The 19,476-nt window shown below is 48.4% G+C and overlaps 1 pseudogene; it reads right to left on the bottom strand.

Moving 5' to 3' along the window:
• Nucleotides 1–1,655: 1,655 nt before the first annotated feature.
• LOC120765004 (choline/ethanolaminephosphotransferase 1-like) lies at nucleotides 1,656–2,697 on the bottom strand (annotated as a pseudogene).
• Between the last annotated feature and the right edge of the window lie 16,779 nt (nucleotides 2,698–19,476).

The following is a 19,476-nucleotide window of genomic DNA, read 5'->3' on the forward strand; positions in this document are numbered from 1 at the left end:
ATCAGCCTGGGTGGCTGTGAAACCTGATAGCCACACCGTGCTGTTTACTACAGTAAAATTCAGAAATGTCTCATTTTTCACATAACCTATAAAATTGTGAGTCTTCCAAAGGGGTGTTCCTATTAAACAAGTCCTGAATGGTTCATGGAGACTGGCCAGGCTAAGGCAAATAGAATCCTGTCCAGTTATATTGGCAAATATATGTGGTGGTTTCAGGTAGATTTTGGGAGAAACCCTCCCACGGGGCCCCCCTCCCCTCCCCCAACAGGTTTGGGAAAAGACTTCCTCAGAGAGAAGTGGAAAAAACCTGTTTATCAAATAGGCAAAGCACTCCCAGCACAATACCCGATGACAAGAGCTTCGTGCCGCTTACGGAGGGATAACAAACTTAAAGAAAGTCTCCTCTTGAGGGTCGTCACTGTGCTCCACCGCTCCGTCTCCGCTGGCGTTGGGAGAAAAGGAGATGTGCAGGGCTGATCTTGGTGGGGTGGGTCCCCTGTGGAGGCCCCCGGTGCTTCCCCAGGTCCTTAGTCCGGAGAGGTTGGAACAGTTCCGAGGAGAGGGCAAAAAAGAAAAAAAGGAAGGAAAAAGAAAAGGAAAAAAACCCCAAAAAAAAGCAAAAAGCAAAAAGCTTCAGCTATTCTACAGCGTCTAACTACGCTAGCTCTAAACTAACTAACTGCCGGGGAAAAAAACAACAGAGCTTCTTTCGTCTTGCAGTGTTCCAACTCCCCCGCTTCAAGGTCACTCCGAGGAGCAGAGTTTTCCTGGGGAAAACAAACAGCGCTTGCCCTCCCCTTTGCACCCAATAGACGATTGGGGGATACACAGTCACCCTAGGACAGTCACCCATACATTAGTTCTCTTAGAAAACTGATGAGCTAGTTGAGAAGATCCTGCAACACTTGTTGATACCATGAGCAAAAGACACACAACACGCGAGAACGTCTTACCATGCGGACCTGCCATATCCCTCTTTTTTTTTTTTCTTTTTTTTTTTTTTTTTTTTTTTTTTTTTTTAATTAAGTGGCAAAGATACCACACTATTTGGCATGCCAGGCACCCCTTGGCTCACAGGACCCTGTTCCGCATGAAACCACTCTGTCAGCAATGCACGAGTAAAAACCACCCCAGCTTAGCTCTTACTTGGCAACTGCTGCAGCCACACAACTTAGTAAGATATCTCTGGGTTTTTTACCAGCTCAAGTCTTTAGTAAATAAATTCCAAGTGGACACTAAACAAGTATTTCACTAAGAGATGATGAAATATTAAAATTAAAAGCAAGTCAGATTGCAGCTGTAATTATACTACATTAGAAACTCCAGTTGGTGAGGATACATTCACCATATAGAGAGAAATTAGTAATCAAGGTAATTACAAAGACAGAGCATTTGTCTCCTGCATGCTTTTCCAGGCTTGGAATCAACAGAGTTGACTACATGGAGAGTTGACTAGGGTGAACTCGGAATTCACTCTCTCAGGCAGGAGACTAGTTAAGGAGTGTTACTGATAACAAAGAAGAAAAGTTAATACAACATTGATTATTATAAATTACTTTGTTCTCATCTGCTTTTAGTCTTTGTCTCCTACAAGTCTTCATCCATTCCTGTAGAAACCCCACTCTTTCTCCATTCTTCTGTGGCAGCTCCCATCCCTAGTGATGGTTTGAGTGCATGGGGCAGCCCTTGATGCGGAACACGTGGATGTGCAGGTGGGCAGCAATTCTGGCTGCACACGCTGACACAGTATCGGAGCAGGTTAAACAGGGACAGGATCAGGGCAATCCAGAGGACAATATACTTATCAATAAAGCTGTTAAAACACTGGTCAAGGAACAGCAATGCTGGGCCTATGAATTCTGTGTCATATAGATACATCTCACTCTTGGTAATGTGGGCAACCACCAGTTTATTTGTGATCTTGGCAGGCACAAAACTAAAAGTCAGGATGTAGAGGCAGGGGTGCCTCTCAAAGAGCTGCACAGCAGATTTCTTGTAGATCATTGCAGCCAAGGCAATCATGGAGCTAATATGGAGAAAAGGTGAGAGGACACTTGTTCCTGCTAAAGTGGATCCATTTTTGACAACTCCACTCATGAAGATCACACCAAAGTAGTTTGTACAGGAGATTATGGTTCCTGCCACAGTACAAAGAGCTGGGAGTATTTTCACCTGAGTATTCAGTATTGGAATCAGAGATTGCTAAAAAGGTGGTCCTCCAATCACTGCTAGTAAATGCATGATTATTATGAAGATTTGTATTTCAGTCACATCAATTTTGCCGAAGCGTAGTGCTCCTGAGACATATGTCTGCCAATAAAACATGAATGTTGCAGCAAAACAACAAAAGAACATCCAGTCAGGGTTGGTGCCCAGCTGCACAGCAATACAGGTTCTCAAAACCACAAAGACTGTGGACAGTGAATCACAGCCATGATCAAAAGGCTCTCCTAATGGAGTGCTGCTCTTTGTCCTTCTTGCTTGTTTTCCATCTATAGCATTCAGGGACTGGTAGATGAAAAGGCCACAGGCACAAGCAATGAATGTCCAGGAAGGTGCCTGCTCTGTAGCTGTTGGACAGTAACATACTAATAGGAGAGTTGTAAATATATTTATCAACAGTTCGATGATGGTGATCAGATTGGGGGCAATCCAGGCTGGAGGATTGATATCTGCAGTATGAATCCAATCTAACATTGCTCGAGCAGTTTTAGATTTCAAGCCGTGCTCTTTTACTGTATTTTTTGCCTGTTGGAAGATTTTCCATTCATGCTGCTCATACACAGGATTGCCATCTCTGAACACGACAGGACATGCTACAGGACATGCCATGTGTCCTGCGGGTTCCCACTGTCCTTCTAGTATAGCATCACGTATAATTCTGGACCATCGAGTCACAGGTGGAGCAGGCGAAGACGTCCGGTAAAGGGGGGGGGGGGGGGGGGGGGGGGCAGTAGGCGCATGCGTTGTGGGAGCGGCGGACCGGGAGAGGCTCCGGAGGCTTTTTGAAGCATTTCGGCTACCGTACTACTCTGGGTTGTCATCCAGCCTTTGATCGGGGCAGGGCGCCTTGCTTCTGAGAAAAGCTCCGAACCGGTTTGGTGGTGGCGGCAGCGGCGCGGCAGCAGCGCGCCGGGGCTTGGGCGACGGGGGCGGTCCGCGGGCCGGGAGCGGCGAGCCGGGCATCGGACAGCGACGGTGCCGGGGCGCCGGAGCTGGCGGGAGGGCACGGCAGGGGCCCCGCGGTGCCTGCCCGACTTCGCAGCGCCGGGGAGTTGTTAAGTGTCCATTTCCCCGCGCCCAGTTAACTAGTTTCTGCAGCACCTTTTCTGCTACTGTATCTCCTCTCTTAGAGAGTATATTAATAAATAATTTAATTGTGGCAGCAAACTCTCATTCCACGCTTGCCGTCTTCTGTGGGGCAGGGAAGGGAGTATTCAGCACCTTCCTCCTTTTTTCAAGAAAACTGCCCCCTGCTCCCCTTATCCACTCAGCCTCGCAACATGTATCTGCAAGGACGACGAGCTCCTGCCTCAATGCAGCTGCATCTCTTGGTAGATCAGCGTCCCTCCGCTTGGGTTCCAGGGTCCCACCTCAATGCAGCTGCATCTCTCGGCGAGTCAGCGTCCCTCCACAATTTTTTCCCCGGGTCTTCACCTCAAGGTCCGATGTTCGGGCGCCAATTAAAGAAGAAATCGCGGGGAGCAGCCGGAGTCAGACATGCTCTTGACAGAAGTAATGGTGAATGCTTGTTTATTAAGGGTACACAGGGTGGTTCTTTTATACATATATCATTCTTGTGCATAAGCTGTTCACGCGGCAATTTACTACTTGCTATTGGTTAACCCCTAGTGTTCACGCGCCCCAAGCAGCTATACTATTCACTAGTGTTATCTGCATAAGCATTCCTTTGCAGTTACCTGTTTACAACTTTGTTGAGGGGCCACGGCTCGTTCCCAGACTATTTGTCCTTGACAGTGCTAAAACAAACAGCATTCTCCCAACACTGCAAGGCTTCTCTGTGTCTATCTCCAGAAATCCTTCTACAGCTTCTAGCGAGGAAGGTTGTGGCACCTTCACCACCAGACCAGACCGCGACAGAAGACCAAGGACAACTTTCAGGCCCGAAAGCATAAACAACGGTGGACATGAAGGGAGGAACAAGAAGAATGAGACCTCACAACCTGAAGATGTAATTGGACAATTAACCCCCAATATGCAAATAGACCAAAACCTATAAAAGTGTAAGACCTCATGACTGGTTAGCCATTTTGCGACCATTCTTTGTCCACCTTGGCTGTAGCCCTGGTCAGGCTCCTGTCCTGCCCAAGGTGAATCCTGGAGGCCTTTCAATAAATACCTACTTTATTGTCTAACTCTGTCCAGTCTCTGTTTCAGGTCAGCCTTCCCAGGGCATCACACCCGCTGTGATGTGGATTCAGCTGCTCTCAGCAGAACACACACACACTCCACCACCACAGCCCAGAGAGATGGAGCAGTGAAGTGCCAGACTCCATCCTCCTGTTTCAGGCACAAGACACTGAAAGGGACAATAACTGGCTGCAGTGTCTGATCCTGGAAATTCTGACTTCTGTGTGCATTTATATATTTTATGGGTTCAGGCCTCTTTAAAGTCTGCAGCCACTTCTGCCTGTTCCACTTGCTGTCACTCATTCCCATGCAAGGATGGGATTTATCCCACCTAAATAGCTGCTGCAGAATTTTTATGTTTCCCTCTGATGAAGGAAAAAGGGATATAAAAGGAGCTAGCTAAATGGAATATGCAGTTTTGGAGCATGTGAGAAGCCTCAGACAGCAGTTACACGATCTTGGAGCCAGGTTTGGTGAAAGAGCTCATGTTGGTTTCCTGGAGGTTACAGCTCCTTGGCAGAGGAATCCCCAGATGTTCTGCCTCCTTCTCTCCACTCTCTAGTTCAATATCATGTTTGCTTTGTCTTGGCTTTTTTTTCCTCACTTTTTCCAGGGAGCCTTGCCTGATTCACAGCTTTTGGCTTGTGAGGTGCTGCAATGTAAGTCCAGCTCTTGTTCTTTAATTCTGTTCTCTAAATTCAGCTTCACAGGGTAACAGATAAAAAACCCCAGCCCTCCCTGCAGGTCTTGTGATGGCCTTGATCTATGCTTTTTTCAGCTCCAGCCCCATAAACCTTCAAAGCTGACCTTGCATCTGCATCCTGCTAGGCTCTCCCACACAGGTCAATCTCATTTCTAGTTTTGATTGTTACAGTTTAAAGATAGAATTTCCCTTTCTTGCTTCACAGCATTCAAATGCTAATTAGTTCCCTTAAATGTCTAGGAAGTTATCCCATTCTACACATGTATGGTTTATTAACTCATGTTCATTTCAAACCTGTTCTTTGATATAGGCTAATGGAATTATTCTTTTAGAATCTCTTTAAAAGGTGACTTCTCTTTCTTTCTTGATGGATAGTGTTTCTCTGAAGCACATTTGTGAGTGTTTACCTTTGGAAAAAATACTTGCTTTTCATGGGCTAATGCTGAGTACTCCTGGATGTGCATGCAACAGATAAACATTTGTTTTCTATTTGCAGCAACTTACTTTTTAAAGTTCACACTTTTACTCTTTGCTGAAAAAAAATATTTATTTTACCTCCCTTTCCATAGCTGCACAGCTAATAAGATGGAACAGACTAGGTTTGCAGAAATACATCTGCCTAGAGAATATGGCCGTGTGAGCCAGCATTTGTTTCCAGCTGTTTTCTTGTCATTAGCTTTTAATTTCAACAACTACCTACTTGTGCCTCTCCTCTTTTTTCCCCACCTCAGGTATTTTGTGCTGTTGTTGTGATTGCCAGTTCTGTTCTGCTTGAAATGTTTCCGTATATGTTGCCATGGTTACAGGTGCCAGAATTGGAAATAAATGAAGGGGGTATCAAGGCACCGGTGTGACTCTGATGGAGGCTTAGCACTAAGATGTTAGCTATTATTTTGCTGGATCCCATGATATTTGATGACGGATCCATTTTAATAGAATATTTAAATACTTGCTTGAATATAGATTGCACTAAAATTGAATTGTGTAGAACTGGATTTTAAATAAATTAATTTTTTTTTTCTTTTTAATGAATGCCTTTGGGACAGTCTGCAAGTGAGCAAATAGAGTGGCTAGAACAGTCACTGCATAAATGGTATGAACATATTTGACTATATCTACTACTGGAACATGGCTGAATACTGAGTACAAGTGCAGAAAAGTTCAAAGAGATAAGAGAAGAAATTTTTAGGAAACAGAAAGCTGCTTCAGAATGGTTTCTTATAGCTGTCTGAGGAAGATACTTGCAAATTAGGTGTATGCTGTCTCTTTTATAGTCTGTGTAGCAGTAACAACTGCTTGCAAAGTCTTGTGGGAGGCTTATGGTGAAGGTGATGTGAGGGTTTCTGCAAAATCAGATCTCTCTCTTCCGTTTCTCATTTTATGGGCTTGAGACAATTGAAAGCTCAGCAAAGTCATTGGAGAAATTCCCAATGACAAGAGTGAAATTTGAATTGAATCTTAGGTCAGCTGTTTAACAACCTTTTTCCACATTGTTCAAAGTGATTTTAGTCTGTTTTAGGTGTTCTTCTCTTTCAGGTTGTCTCAGTCAGACCCTCTCAGTGGGCATCTGTGGGTAATGTGTTCCATGTCTTCTTTAACCAGGGGGATGGACAAAATATGGGAGCACTGCTAAATGTCTAAAATGGGCAGTAACATGTCATGCTTGTCCCAGAGAAAGTTTCTGCTTTCCTTCCCCACTGAAGGGGTGGGTTTTCCTTTATTGGTGTTATCTGTCCCCACCAAAGTCAGCTGAAAAGCTCCTGCTCAGGTGAAAGAAATTTGTGTGAATATGCATAAACCATAGAGTCATGAATGTGCAATTAAATCTTTATATTTTTGAAGTAGCTTTAAACTGTGGCTTTCTATTTTTTGAAATTTTATTTTGAGGCCAGTAGAAAGAGGGCAAGGAGTGTGGTATCCCTGTAGTGTTGACTAGTGATTATAATTGGATGGTAATAGTAACATGAGATTTAACTCAAGATTGAGGTTTTTACAGTAACTCAGTTTAGCATGTCAAATGCAGGAAACTGGAGCAAATTGAGGCAGTTTCTGTATTCATCCTTTCCCTGAATTTGTATCTTCATTTCTCACTAACCCTTCCTCTAGGAAACTCACTGAGAGTGTTCCACCTTTAGCCAGGCCAGAGCCTTTCAGAGTCCATAGGTACTGAGGCTTTCCCTGGTGCATCCAGTTAAAAATGTAAAGTTCAACTTCTTAATTATGGCTGTGGTCACCTTTTGTGTACCTTTGGCATTTATGGAAGGGGCAGAGACTGATCTGCTGCCCCTGCATGGAGGAACTCCTGCAGAGTAAAGGGGTAACTGCACACCACGGAAATATGCTTTGCAGCCACCCTGTGAATGCCCTGCTTCTATCTGTGAATTCTGCTCCACCAGCTGGAGACTTAAAAGCTGAGCACTTTTAAGTGCTTTGTCCTCTGTCCCTTTGTCAATCTGTGCTGAAATTTTTAACTCTCTGTATTGCCGAGACTGTCTGGGGGAAGCTGGGGAACAGCATCTGCTTTGTCAGAGCCCTCAGCAAACACACCCAACTCCCCCAAAACAGGGTGTCATATTTGCCTGTGATTTTGCAATTGCCTGTCATTAGGTGGACGGACACACGTGTGCACAGTATAAAAGGAGCTGCATCAAAATCTGTGTTTACACAAACTCTGTAAACAAAGCAGCATCTGTTGGGCTCTCTGGAGCCTTTCTTAGGCACCGCCATCCCTAACTGTTGTCAAACTGTTTTGTTTTCCTTGACACTGAATATAATTTACAGGAAGAAGTAACACCCGTTCATCTCCTGATGAATGAGCAGAGCTATCGTTTTGTGCTTGCCTGTAGAATCTTGACTCTGGTTTGTACCTGGTGAAAGGTGCTCGCAGGAATTGTTTGGCACCAGCTCCAGGAACAGGACAACAACGACCACTAGTGGCTCAAGGCATCTTTTCCAAAGTTGCTGAAAGTGGAAGGGAGAAGCCAGGATTCAGAAATGCTACCCATGTCTGTAGTGTTCATGGACAGATGATAGAGGTGCAAAACTTTGCAAGGGCTCTGTGTCCCCAGGCCAGGCACTGTCTGACCCCTGCCTGGTTTGTTACTGATAACATCTGCAGGGAGGCTGAGTCCATCGGGGCAGTGAAGTCAGCTCCTGAAGTGAAGGGACACTTTCTCTAAGTGACTGTATACAGTGCAGGGCAGTGGGGATTACTCTTTATACATCAGCAGACAAAAATTTAGTTTCTGCTGTCCCATCCCGTCCCCCGTCGTCCCCCCCCCCATGCCCCTTTTAAAAAACCCTGTGTTCTTTTACGGTCCCATATGACAGAGAAAGAAGAATCTGAGATGTGTTTGTGACTAAAGCTGATGGAGTTTGGTTTGGGCACTGGTCCTCTGAAAATATACTTCCCTCTAGCCACCCCCCTGGCTCTTGCTAGCTGTTATTCAGAGGTTTTAGGGAAATATATTTCAGAGAGACAGAATAAAGATTTCAAAAGAGTGGCTCTCACCCCCAGGCTTCCATCCAAGCTTTATTCTCAATGTGGTGTTCCAGGAGCCCAAGAAGAGAGAGTGAAACAGGAAGAGACAGGGGTTTATCTAGTTTTGGGCCAAGGAAAGATACTGGCCCTGAGCCAATAGGGTCAGGGGTATGTATGATAGGGAAGAAGGGTTAAACTACATAGTACAGGCTTCAGGGGGATTCTGAGGGGAAAAACCATTCCTCAGAGGAACACAACATCTCCCCCTTTTTTGTTTAAGAACATTAGAAGAACATTAGGTTACACGGAATGTGGGTTTTCCCACCAATTACAATTGGTGGGGGAGTCAACCTGCTTTAGGTTTGCCAACTCTATGTGGTTGACTTCTGAGGTAGAAGGTATGAGACTATTGATAGCCTTGACAATCAAACAGCGTAGTATCCCAAACGCTATTGTTACAAGGAAAAGAATAACAAGAAATAACAAAATTGTTTTAACTATAGAAATCCACCACCCTGTTAGTCCCCAGCCTTTGAACAGTTCTTTGATCCAATCCTCAGATTCTTGCTTCACTTGTCCGATCAAGCTGTTCATGCTTCGAAGGGCAGCATGGATGTTTGGAGCCTTCGAGGTCAAGCTTAGGCAACATAGTCCTTCAAATTCCTGGCATTCATGTCCATGAAGTAACAAGAGATAATTTATAGCAGCACGGTTCTGGAGAGTGGCCTGTCTGGTAATTTCCTCATCTTCTAGGAGAGAGCTGATGGCAGTCGACGTCAAATTTGCCTGTTTGACTACCCAGCACTCTAGATGGCCCAATTCACCTAGAGCTTTGGCTGCTGCGACCCATGGAAGGAACAGGGACACAGCAACTCTTTTTGACTTGGCCCAATGAAAAATTTCTGAATTACAATTTGGATCCAATTGGTCAGCACTCCTCTTTTGAATTTTGTTTGCCAATGTGTTTTTGTGAGTCCATTCACCAATTAAAGTTTGGTTGGGTGTCAATACGGACAACTGCCCTATGGTACATGGCCCTCCTAAAAGCCGAGACAGAATTCCTGCCCATAATGGAATTCCTACCAGACAGGTGGACATAGGATTCTCTGTTGATGAAGTGGACAAACATATGTTTTCCTGCGGAAGTGTCTGTGCCAGGGTCACCCAGACGTTTTGACGTGGTTGAGGGATGATCCATGCAGCTGCCAGACTGTTCAGCAACAACAAGATGACAACTTGTATGGGGTTCATCACAGGGTTGAGTGTGAGGTAGGTTTTCTCTACAGAGAAAAACAAACATTTTTAAAACATGTTAAAAGTTTCTGTTTCTGCCAGAAGGAGTCCACATCTAGGAAGATTCTTTTTCTTACATCCAGCGGCATCTTCTTTTGGATGCAACGGCTGCTTGCCTCTTATCCCCTTCTGCAGGAGCTGGATTCTTAGGGACAAAAGGTTTCACCCACTTCTGGGGAATCCACCGAGGGCCTGAGGGAGTGGCCACACATGCATAGCCATGACCCCAGGTCACGAGCTCATAGGGACCTTTGGTTTCCCAAGTTTCTGGGTCCCTAATCATGACCCGTGGACGCTGAGACAATTTGAACTGATTGCCACTGTTAAAATGGCGTACCACTGGTGGACTCATGTTTTCAAATGAACAGTTCAGAAAATTGATGGTAAACATGGCTTTGCAGAGTTTCTCATGTGGAGACATCCACACAGTTGTACTACTCTGTCTAGCCAGGACCTGTTTGAGCATCTGATGTGCTCGCTCAACCACAGCTTGACCTGTGGGGGAGTGAGGGATGCCAGTTTTATGTTCCACTCCCCACTGCTGGACAAACTCCAGGAACTCCTTGGACGCGTACGCTGGGCCGTTATCAGTTTTGATTTCTTTTGGAATCCCCAACACTGAAAAAGCTTGCACTAGGTGTTTCTTGGCATGCTCAGTCTTTTCCCCTGCATGGGCAGAGGCATACACTGCGCCTGAATGTGTGTCAATGCTTACATAGACATATTTGAGGCGTCCAAAACTAGGAATGTGCATGATGTCTGTCTGCCATACCTCACAACTGCCAAGGCCCCAGGGGTTAACTCCCATACCCATCGATGGCATCGCTTGGACCTGGCAGTTGGGACAGGTGGCCACAATGGCTCGAGCCTGGCTCTGTGTTAGCTGGAACTGATGGATCAGGCCTGGCACATTCTGATGGTATTGTTGGTGACTCAGCTTTGCCTGTTGGAAGATATCAGGGAGACGTGCTTTTTCAACAGGTGCAGCAAGGGAATCTGCCTGACGATTCCCCTCTGCAATTTCACCTGGCAAATCCGTGTGTGATCTTACATGCATCACATAGAACGGATGTTCTCGATGAGAAATTAAATAAATTAGCTTTGAAAGCAATCTGAAGAGATGTTCATTGTCAATTTCTTTGAGCACAGCCTGCTCCGCTCTGGACACTACCCCCGCCACGTAAGCAGAGTCTGTTACCAAATTAATTGGTTCCGAGAACTTCTCAAAGGCTCTTACCACTGCAGCTAGTTCAGCCACTTGGGGGGATCCCTCCACAAACTCCACATCAGCTTCCCAACGCTGAGTCTGAGGATTTCTCCAAGTCATCACCGACTTGTGGGAAGCCCTGGATGTGTCCGTGAACACTGTGAGAGCCTTGAGTGGTCTCCGACTCCTCTTCTCACAAGGAATGAGGTGGAATTCCTCATTGAGCAACTTGTGAGACGGGGCATGGACTGATATTTGTCCCCTGTAGCTGTCCAGAGATAATTGGAGACCGGCGTTGCTCTGGAGCAAATGCTCAAACATCTCTTTGGTCAATCTCTTGGGAGAGTTCCTTCCCTCCTTAGAAAGTTTGACCGGAAGGTGAATACATGTAAATCACAACCAGCCAGTTCACACAATCTCACCCTTGCCTTCCGAATCAGTTGAGCTATCAACTCTTGTGGCTCAGTGATGGTCTTGGATCTTTGGTGAGAGAGGAAGACCCACTCTATGATCAAGAGTGAATCTCTGCCCCTCCATCCATTGAAAAATCAAACCATGCAAATGTGGCAGTTTTCCTAGAACAATGAATTGGAAAGGTATGTTTGGCTCACATTGATGAGCCTGCCTCTCTGATAAGGCCTTCTGTACCTTTTTGATTACTGTCTTTGCCTCTGGGGTCAGTTCCCTGGGAGAAACCAGCTCCCTCTCCCCCTTCAATAAATTGAAGAGAGGGTCCAAATCTTCATTTGTGAGGCCTAGCCAAGGTCTTACCCAATTCAAAGACCCACACAAGGAGTGGAGATTTGCTAGGGTTTTGGGATTACACTCAATTTCCAATTTCTGCAGAACAATGGTCCTTGCAGTTATTTGTAGACGCAGGTACTTCCAAGGTGGCATCCTTTGAACCTTATCTTCCTGCAATTGAAATCCAGCAGAGGTTAAAACCTTAACCACTAGGTCAAGCGTGTGTTGGAGTATAGAGTCATTGGGGGCACACACAAGTAGATCATCCATGTAGTGAAGGATGATGGCACCCTTTCTCTTCGCACATGCCGATGACAGTAATGAGGCTACGTACTGTTGGCATATGAAAGGACTAGATTTCAGGTCTTGGGGAAGTACTTTCCAGTGATATCTCTTCATTGGGGCTTCTCGATTAATGGTAGGACCCGAGAATGCAAACCGTGGGGCATCTTCTGGGTGTAGAGGAATTTGGAAGAAACAATCTTTGATATCTAAAACAGCCAATTGCCAATCCCGAGGGAGCATTGTTGGAGAAGGCATCCCTGGTTGGAGTGGTCCCATGTCCTCTATAATTTTGTTTATTTCTCGGAGGTCATGGAGCAACCTCCACTTGTCCTTTCCCAGTTTCTTTATTACAAAGACTGGGAAATTCCAAGGGCTTGTTGTCTCTTCTAGGTGACCTTGAGCCACCTGCTCCTCCACGAGCTCCTCAAGCTCCTTGAGCTTCTCTTTACTCAATGGCCACTGTGCTACCCATCTTGGGTTATTGTCCAACCACTTTAGTTTGTGGGTAGGGTGCTCCACAGTGGCTATTTCCAAAAATCCTGGGGTGTCTTAGGAATGACTAATTGGACTCCCCACTGTGACATGGTGTCTCTCCCCCATAAGGGAGCCTTATATTCAGCAACAAATGGACAGACATTTGCCAATTTTCCATCAGGTCCCTCAATTTGCACTATGTTTTTTGAGATTTTTACCATTGTGATTCCTCCTATGCCCTGAAGTTTGCCTGCCACAGGTTGCAACTCCCAATGTGATGGCCACATGCTCTCAGGTATAATGGTAACGTCTGCGCCAGAGTCAAGTACCCCCTCCACATGGAGGAGGTCTGACCCACGGGCTAAGTTACATGCCAGAGAAGGTTTGTTCTCCCCCACCACCTCCGCCCAGTAGACTTCTGGTGATTTTCCATCTGCTAGGATCTCAACCGGAACGGGAATGGCCTGGGCAAGGACTTGCCCCTCCACCAGGTAGAATGGTGGGTGCATGCAGCGCGCCAACAGCATGAGGCCTGTTATCTTTCCCTTAATAGTCATGGGAGCTACCTCAACCTCCAAGGGTGTGTGTGCTGTGTCCCCAATAACAAAATACTCACTGATCGGTTCCATGTGGTTAACCTTCATATCCTGTGAAATGTTTTGCAGGTCCACTGTAATTACTGTCCAATCAGTAGATCTGAAATGAAAACCTTTGGTAGTTGTGGTGGTGTGAGAATTGTTTTATTAAGTTATTAAGTTATTTTTGTAAGATTTTTAAGTTATTTTTATAATGGTTTAGTTCACTGTATACCCCTGTGTTCTGCATTGGTTTTCCCTTCTGCATCGGTTGTTTTGTCTATTGTAAAACCCGACGTTTTCTGTCATTCATCCCTTCCCTGCACCTGTCGCTGTCAATCCCCCCCCCTCCTCGTGGTCGCCTGCCTGCCACTCAGAGACCCTTCCCTGGCTTCTAGAATCCTCCGGGAAGGGTGCCGAGTGATAGGCTGGGGCCCGGGAGACCCCCTCCCCTCATTTTGTGATTGGTCCCCCGTTCCATGGTTCACACCCCCGGTTAACCCCCTCGATCCCTGTGACTGGCTGACCGGTTGTCGCCACCCCTGTTTCCACCCCACTTTAAAAGCTCGTGCACGCCTGCCCCCGGGGTCTCTTCTGGGCGGTGGGCCAGAGAGTGCTGAGCCCCGTGCTGCCTCTCCCCCTGCATAAAATCCTGTTTAACTGAGCTCAGAGGAGTCCGCCTTTTGATTGGCTGCCGTGGGTTGCATTTGTCATCTGCTGTCCGTCGCTGTGAGGGGAACCAAGACCCCACAGGGAGGAGGTGGCTCGCCCGGCTCACCACCCCGACCTCATACGTTGCCGCGGTGCACGAGACTGAGCTAGCCCGTGGCCGCGCTCATCAGCGCGAGGAACAGCACCGCGACAGCGGTTTGGCGTCCATCGCGGGGCACCCCCCGGTCACGAGGCGGACCCCGCGGCACGGACTGAGGCTGCAAGAGCCTGAAGAAAAGTCCCTGGACGCCCCGCTACCCTTGGTCGAGCGGCTTCGTAAGATCACGCTCCCAAGGGACGAAGAGGACAGCCTGAAGCGCCCAGCAGGTCCTCTTCAGGCAGCTGATCTCGAGACCCCAGGCTTCATCGCATCCCAGGAGGGGGTAAGCCTTCTTCGTGAGGGGGCTTACTTTCAGAGGGTGCTCCCGGTGTGGAGACCCTAATTTTGGGAGGGATCCTCCAGGAGTGGGGGGGATCCCAGTCTGCGCAGCTCGGGGGGGTGGTGGTTAGCCTCATCCCCCTGCGGGTTACTCTCCTCGGGGTGCTCTTTTGTTCTTTTTCGTTTTGTAAACTTTAAGTTTCGGGCAGTTGTCTTTTCGGTGGAAGTGTCCACAGGGGTTTTAGACACTGCGATTTTATTTTTCGGTGCGGACCCCCCGGGTTTGGGTTTCAGGTTTTGCCCGGTTTTAGGGGAGTGACTTCCGCTTTAGTTTTCTGTTAAGTTTGCTTTTGTCTGGGTGTCATCGGGTGGGCAGCAGGCAAGGGGGATTTGTTAGGTGTCCCCGAGCCCCTGATTTTGGTTTCGGTTTTGGAGAGATGGGCGCAAAACTCTCCGCTGCCCAAAAAGGTGTGTATCATAGTTTTAAGTCGGTTGTGGAGCTTGCCCAGTTAAAGGTTTCGAGGGGCGAGCTCAAGGGGTTTGTGAGGTGGCTTTTCCTGCACTTTCCTCATGTGGCCCCGGAGCAAGGGTACAGCCCCAAGTTTTGGACAGTTGTACAAAATAAAATTAATAATTTGGCACTCTCAGGGGACAAACAAGCCTCCAAATTCTTCAATTTGGCTTTGCAGCTTTCAGCTGCTGTTACACAAATGAATAGGAAAGTGCAGAAACAGCCACGTCCAAGACAACCTGCCCTTTGTTCTCCCTGTCCCTCTGTCCCTTCTCCTCGTCCCCAGAAGAGAATTCTGAAGGGAGCAGCAGGACCCCAACCTGCTGGCTCAGGCTCCCCCAGGAATTCTCGACCCCCCCGCCCGGGCAGTCCTAGCCAGACTGCTTGGGGCTTCTTGGGCAGCCCTGGCCGGGCTGCTCAAGAATTCTACCCTTCCCCATCTTCCCCAGTTAATAAACCTCATGTTAGATTTAGTCTAGCTGAGACTCCCCAACCACAAAATGGCTCCCCTACCCCTTATCCCCAAGATGGAGGAGACCGCATGGCACGGTTCTCCCCATCCCCCTCTTCCTCTTCTCTAAATCCTTTTCTTCCCGCCCCAAACTCTTCCAACCCCTTCCTTTCCTATACTCCTCCCCTTCATAAAAGGGCTCCTCCCATGCCTCCTCCCTCACCGAAAACTCCACCCTCGGCTCCTCCCAGTTATTCCCCTCATGGGAACACCCACTTTACATCATCAGGTTCCCAAACCACGCCCCCTGCCGGAAGACCTGCCTCCTGGGCTTCCGGTTCCCACGCTCCCCCTGCTGGTTCCCACGCTCCCCCTTCCGGTTCCCACGGTCTGGGCCCGGAGGGGGCGGGGCCAGGGCCTGAGCCTGCAAGGATGCATCAGCCTTCCCCTGTTCCTTCAGTATCCCCAGTCGTTTATAAGGGCTCCCGAGGAGGGCAGCGGGTCCGAGCGATCCATCACCCGTTCCCCCAGTCCACCATCCGGGATCTGTGCAAGGCCCATCGAGATTATGGGCGGGACAGCCCCTATTTCAGGGGTTTGCTCCGTTCAGATCTCGATGCCGCTGTCGTTATTCCTGCGGACCTGAAGCAGCTGTTCTCCTGCCTGCTTGACTCAACAGAGTTCAAACTGTGGGTAGTGGCATGGAGGCAGCAACTCAGGGAGGCCTTGCCCAGTCTCCTCCGAGACCCGGAGACTGCGGTGGACGACAACGGGAACCCCCTCACTTTAGAACACCTTATGGGTGAGGGGAGATGGGCCGACCCATCGGACCAAACTTCAGATATCCCCATCAAAGCCCTCCAGATTGCCAGGGAGCATGCGGTCTCCGCATTTTTTGGAATGGTGCCAGACGGCCCGGTCGTACCCTATTACAAGATCATGCAGGGGGCCAAGGAAAGTTTCACCAAGTTCGTTGAGCGGCTCACCCGAGCGATCGAGGTGCAAGTAACGGAAGTGGCGGTAAGGGATGGGATCTTGAGGGAGATGGTGTTTGCAAATGCAAATAACATGTGCCGGAGTGCAATTTTGAGTCTCCCTCTGGACCCCCCTCCGACCCTTCCAGATATGCTCAGGGTGTGTCAGCTAAAGGTCCCCTACATGCAGGGAAACGACCAGGAAGGGAAATCAATAACACCAAGAGTTTCAGCAGTGTCTGGCACCCAGGGACCGACACGCGGACCGTATGTGCCCCAGAAGAACCGGTGTCTAATCTGCCGGGAGCCCGGGCACTGGGCGAACACCTGCCCACTGCGGGATGCCGTTGAAGCTTTGAAAAAGAAAAGGGGGGAAGGCGGGGGGAGTGGGAACAGGGGAGGGTCGGGAGATAGCTCCCGACAGTTAAACTAAGGGGGGAGCGCAGGTCCGCCCGGCACGAAGATAGAAATAGGGCGGACCGAGCAGCGGGGGAGGGGGAAGAAACATCTAGCGCCAATGATACGCTGCATTTCACTGAGACAGACAATAATACCGGATGTGACATACCAGATTTGACATACAGTACTGACCATGACCTTTCAAAGCCAATTTTAGTAACATCATCAAGGCATGAACCTTATCGGCTGCGGCTCACCGAAGCGCTCCATCTGAGGACAGCGGATTGGACCTTCCTTTCCATAAACATCAAAGAACAAGGAGCCTGGCCAGTCCAAGGAAAGGAGCTTGTCATCATCGGGGACTGTAAGTACACCCCGCAAGAGGTCGAGATTCTTCCAGGGGTTCTCGTCAACGACCCCAGAAATCTCGTCCTCTGGCTGCGCTTCACCCATCCACCCACATTCATTCCTAAGGGACAGGTGATCGCACAAATCATCCCTACCCGGGGACCGAACAACACCCCAGTGACTTGCCCTGTGCAAGCCATCACTGAAGAAAGGCCCCGGGTAGACTGTGAGTTCAGGGTGGGCGGGGAAACAATTAACATCATTGGTCTTTTAGACACCGGGGCAGATGTGACTGTTGTGCCAGCCCAGGATTGGCCGTCACATTGGGCTCTGCAGGACGTGGCTGGACACGTTCAAGGTGTCGGAGGGTTGCAATTGGCGAGACAATCCAGGAGCATAGTGCAAATTAAGGGGCCAAAAGGACAACTGGCTAACATCCGTCCTTTTGTTTTAGATTATAAGGAGCCTCTGCTTAGCAGAGATCTCATGTCGCAATGGGGGGTCAAAATTGACTTACCCGACCCCTCAATGGAAATTTCCGCAGCGTCCATTGACGAGCGTCCCACCAAGAAACTTAATTGGCTGACGAACGAACCAGTTTGGGTGGAGCAATGGCCGCTTTCAAAACCTAAATTAAAAGCGCTCGAGGAGCTCGTGAAGGAGCAATTGGCCAAGGGCCACATCGTAGAAACCGACAGCCCTTGGAATTCCCCAGTTTTTGTAATTCAAAAGCCGGAGAAGGACAAGTGGCAGCTCCTTCAGGACCTCCGCCAAATTAATAATGTTATCGAAGACATGGGGTCTCTCCAACCTGGGATGCCTTCCCCGACTATGCTCCCCCAAAATTGGCAATTGGCTGTTATAGATATAAAAGATTGCTTCTTTCAAATTCCTCTGCACCCTGACGATGCCCCATGTTTTGCTTTCTCGGTTCCCACCATCAACCGGGAAGCCCCGAGGAGACGCTATCACTGGCGAGTTCTCCCGCAAGGGATGAAGAACTCACCTGTTATCTGCCAGTGGTATGTGGCCTCCTTGCTGTCCCCTGTCCGCGCAGCCGCGGGACAGGCCATCATCTACCACTACATGGATGATGTCCTGGTGTGCGCCCCGAATGATGACATGCTTTCCCATGTGCTTGGTCTGACAGTCAATGCACTGGTTGCTGCAGGGTTCGAGCTACAGGAAGAAAAGGTTCAGCGGATGCCGCCCTGGAAGTACCTCAGGCTCGAAATTGGAAGGCGGACCATTGTTCCCCAAAAATTGGCAATTCGAACAAAAGTAAGTTCCCTTGCAGATGTCCACCAGCTGTGTGGGAGTTTGAATTGGGTAAGGCCCTGGCTAGGTCTCACCACCAACGACCTAGCCCCCCTTTTTAATTTATTGAAAGGGGGAGAGGAGCTGAGTTCTCCTAGGGCGCTTACCCCTGAGGCATAAAAGGCTTTGGAAAAGGTGCAGGACGCTATGTCCAAAAGGCAAGCTCACAGAATTGACCCAGAGCTTCCTTTCAAATTTATCATCATGGGAAAGTTGCCGCACCTCCATGGGATGATCTTCCAATGGAGGAACATCCCAAAGAAGGACCGAGAAGGGAATGATCCACTCTCAATCATAGAGTGGGTCTTCCTGAGTCATCAACGGTCCAAGAGGATGACCCGGCCACAGGAGTTGGTTGCTGAGCTGATCCGGAAGGCAAGGTTCCGGATCAGAGAGTTGGCCGGTTGTGACTTCGAATGTATTCACATCCCAATTGGCTTGAGATCGGGTCAAATTTCAAAAGCTATGTTGGAGCATTTGCTTCAGGAAAACGAAGCACTCCAATTCGCCCTGGATTCCTTCACTGGGCAAATTTCTATTCATCGGCCTGCCCACAAAATTTTCAATTCGGAAGTTAAATTTGTTTTATCTCTGAAAGAGGTTCGCAGTAGGAGGCCCCTCAAGGCTCTAACCGTTTTTACAGACACGTCCGGAAGGTCCCACAAGTCAGTTCTGACTTGGAAGGACCCTCAAACTCAGCAGTGGGAGGCTGATATTGCTGAGGTGGAAGGATCACCTCAAGTCGCTGAGTTGGCCGCTGTTGTTAGGGCATTTGAGCGGTTTCCCGAACCCTTTAATCTGGTCACAGACTCCGCCTATGTGGCGGGGGTGGTATCCAGAGCAGATCAGGCGATTTTACAGGAGGTGTCCAACACAGCACTTTATGACTTGCTCTCGAAATTAGTTAGATTGGTCTCCCACCGAGAGCAATCCTATTTTGTGATGCATACGAGATCACACACCAATTTGCCAGGGTTCATCGCAGAGGGGAACAGGAAGGCTGATGTCCTTGCTGCCCCCGCTGAGATGGCCCCCCTGCCAAACATCTTTATGCAGGCGAAACTCAGCCACCAGCTCTTCCACCAAAACGTGCCTGGCCTTGTTCGCCGTTTCCACCTTACGCGGGAACAGGCCAGAGCGATCGTGGCCGCGTGTCCATCGTGCTCCCAGCAGGCTGTTCCAACTCTACATGCAGGGGTTAATCCCCGAGGGCTGCGGAGCTGTGAGGTGTGGCAAACAGATGTCACACATTT

Source organism: Hirundo rustica, chromosome W, assembly GCF_015227805.2.
Source record: "Hirundo rustica isolate bHirRus1 chromosome W, bHirRus1.pri.v3, whole genome shotgun sequence".
NCBI lineage: Eukaryota > Metazoa > Chordata > Aves > Passeriformes > Hirundinidae > Hirundo > Hirundo rustica.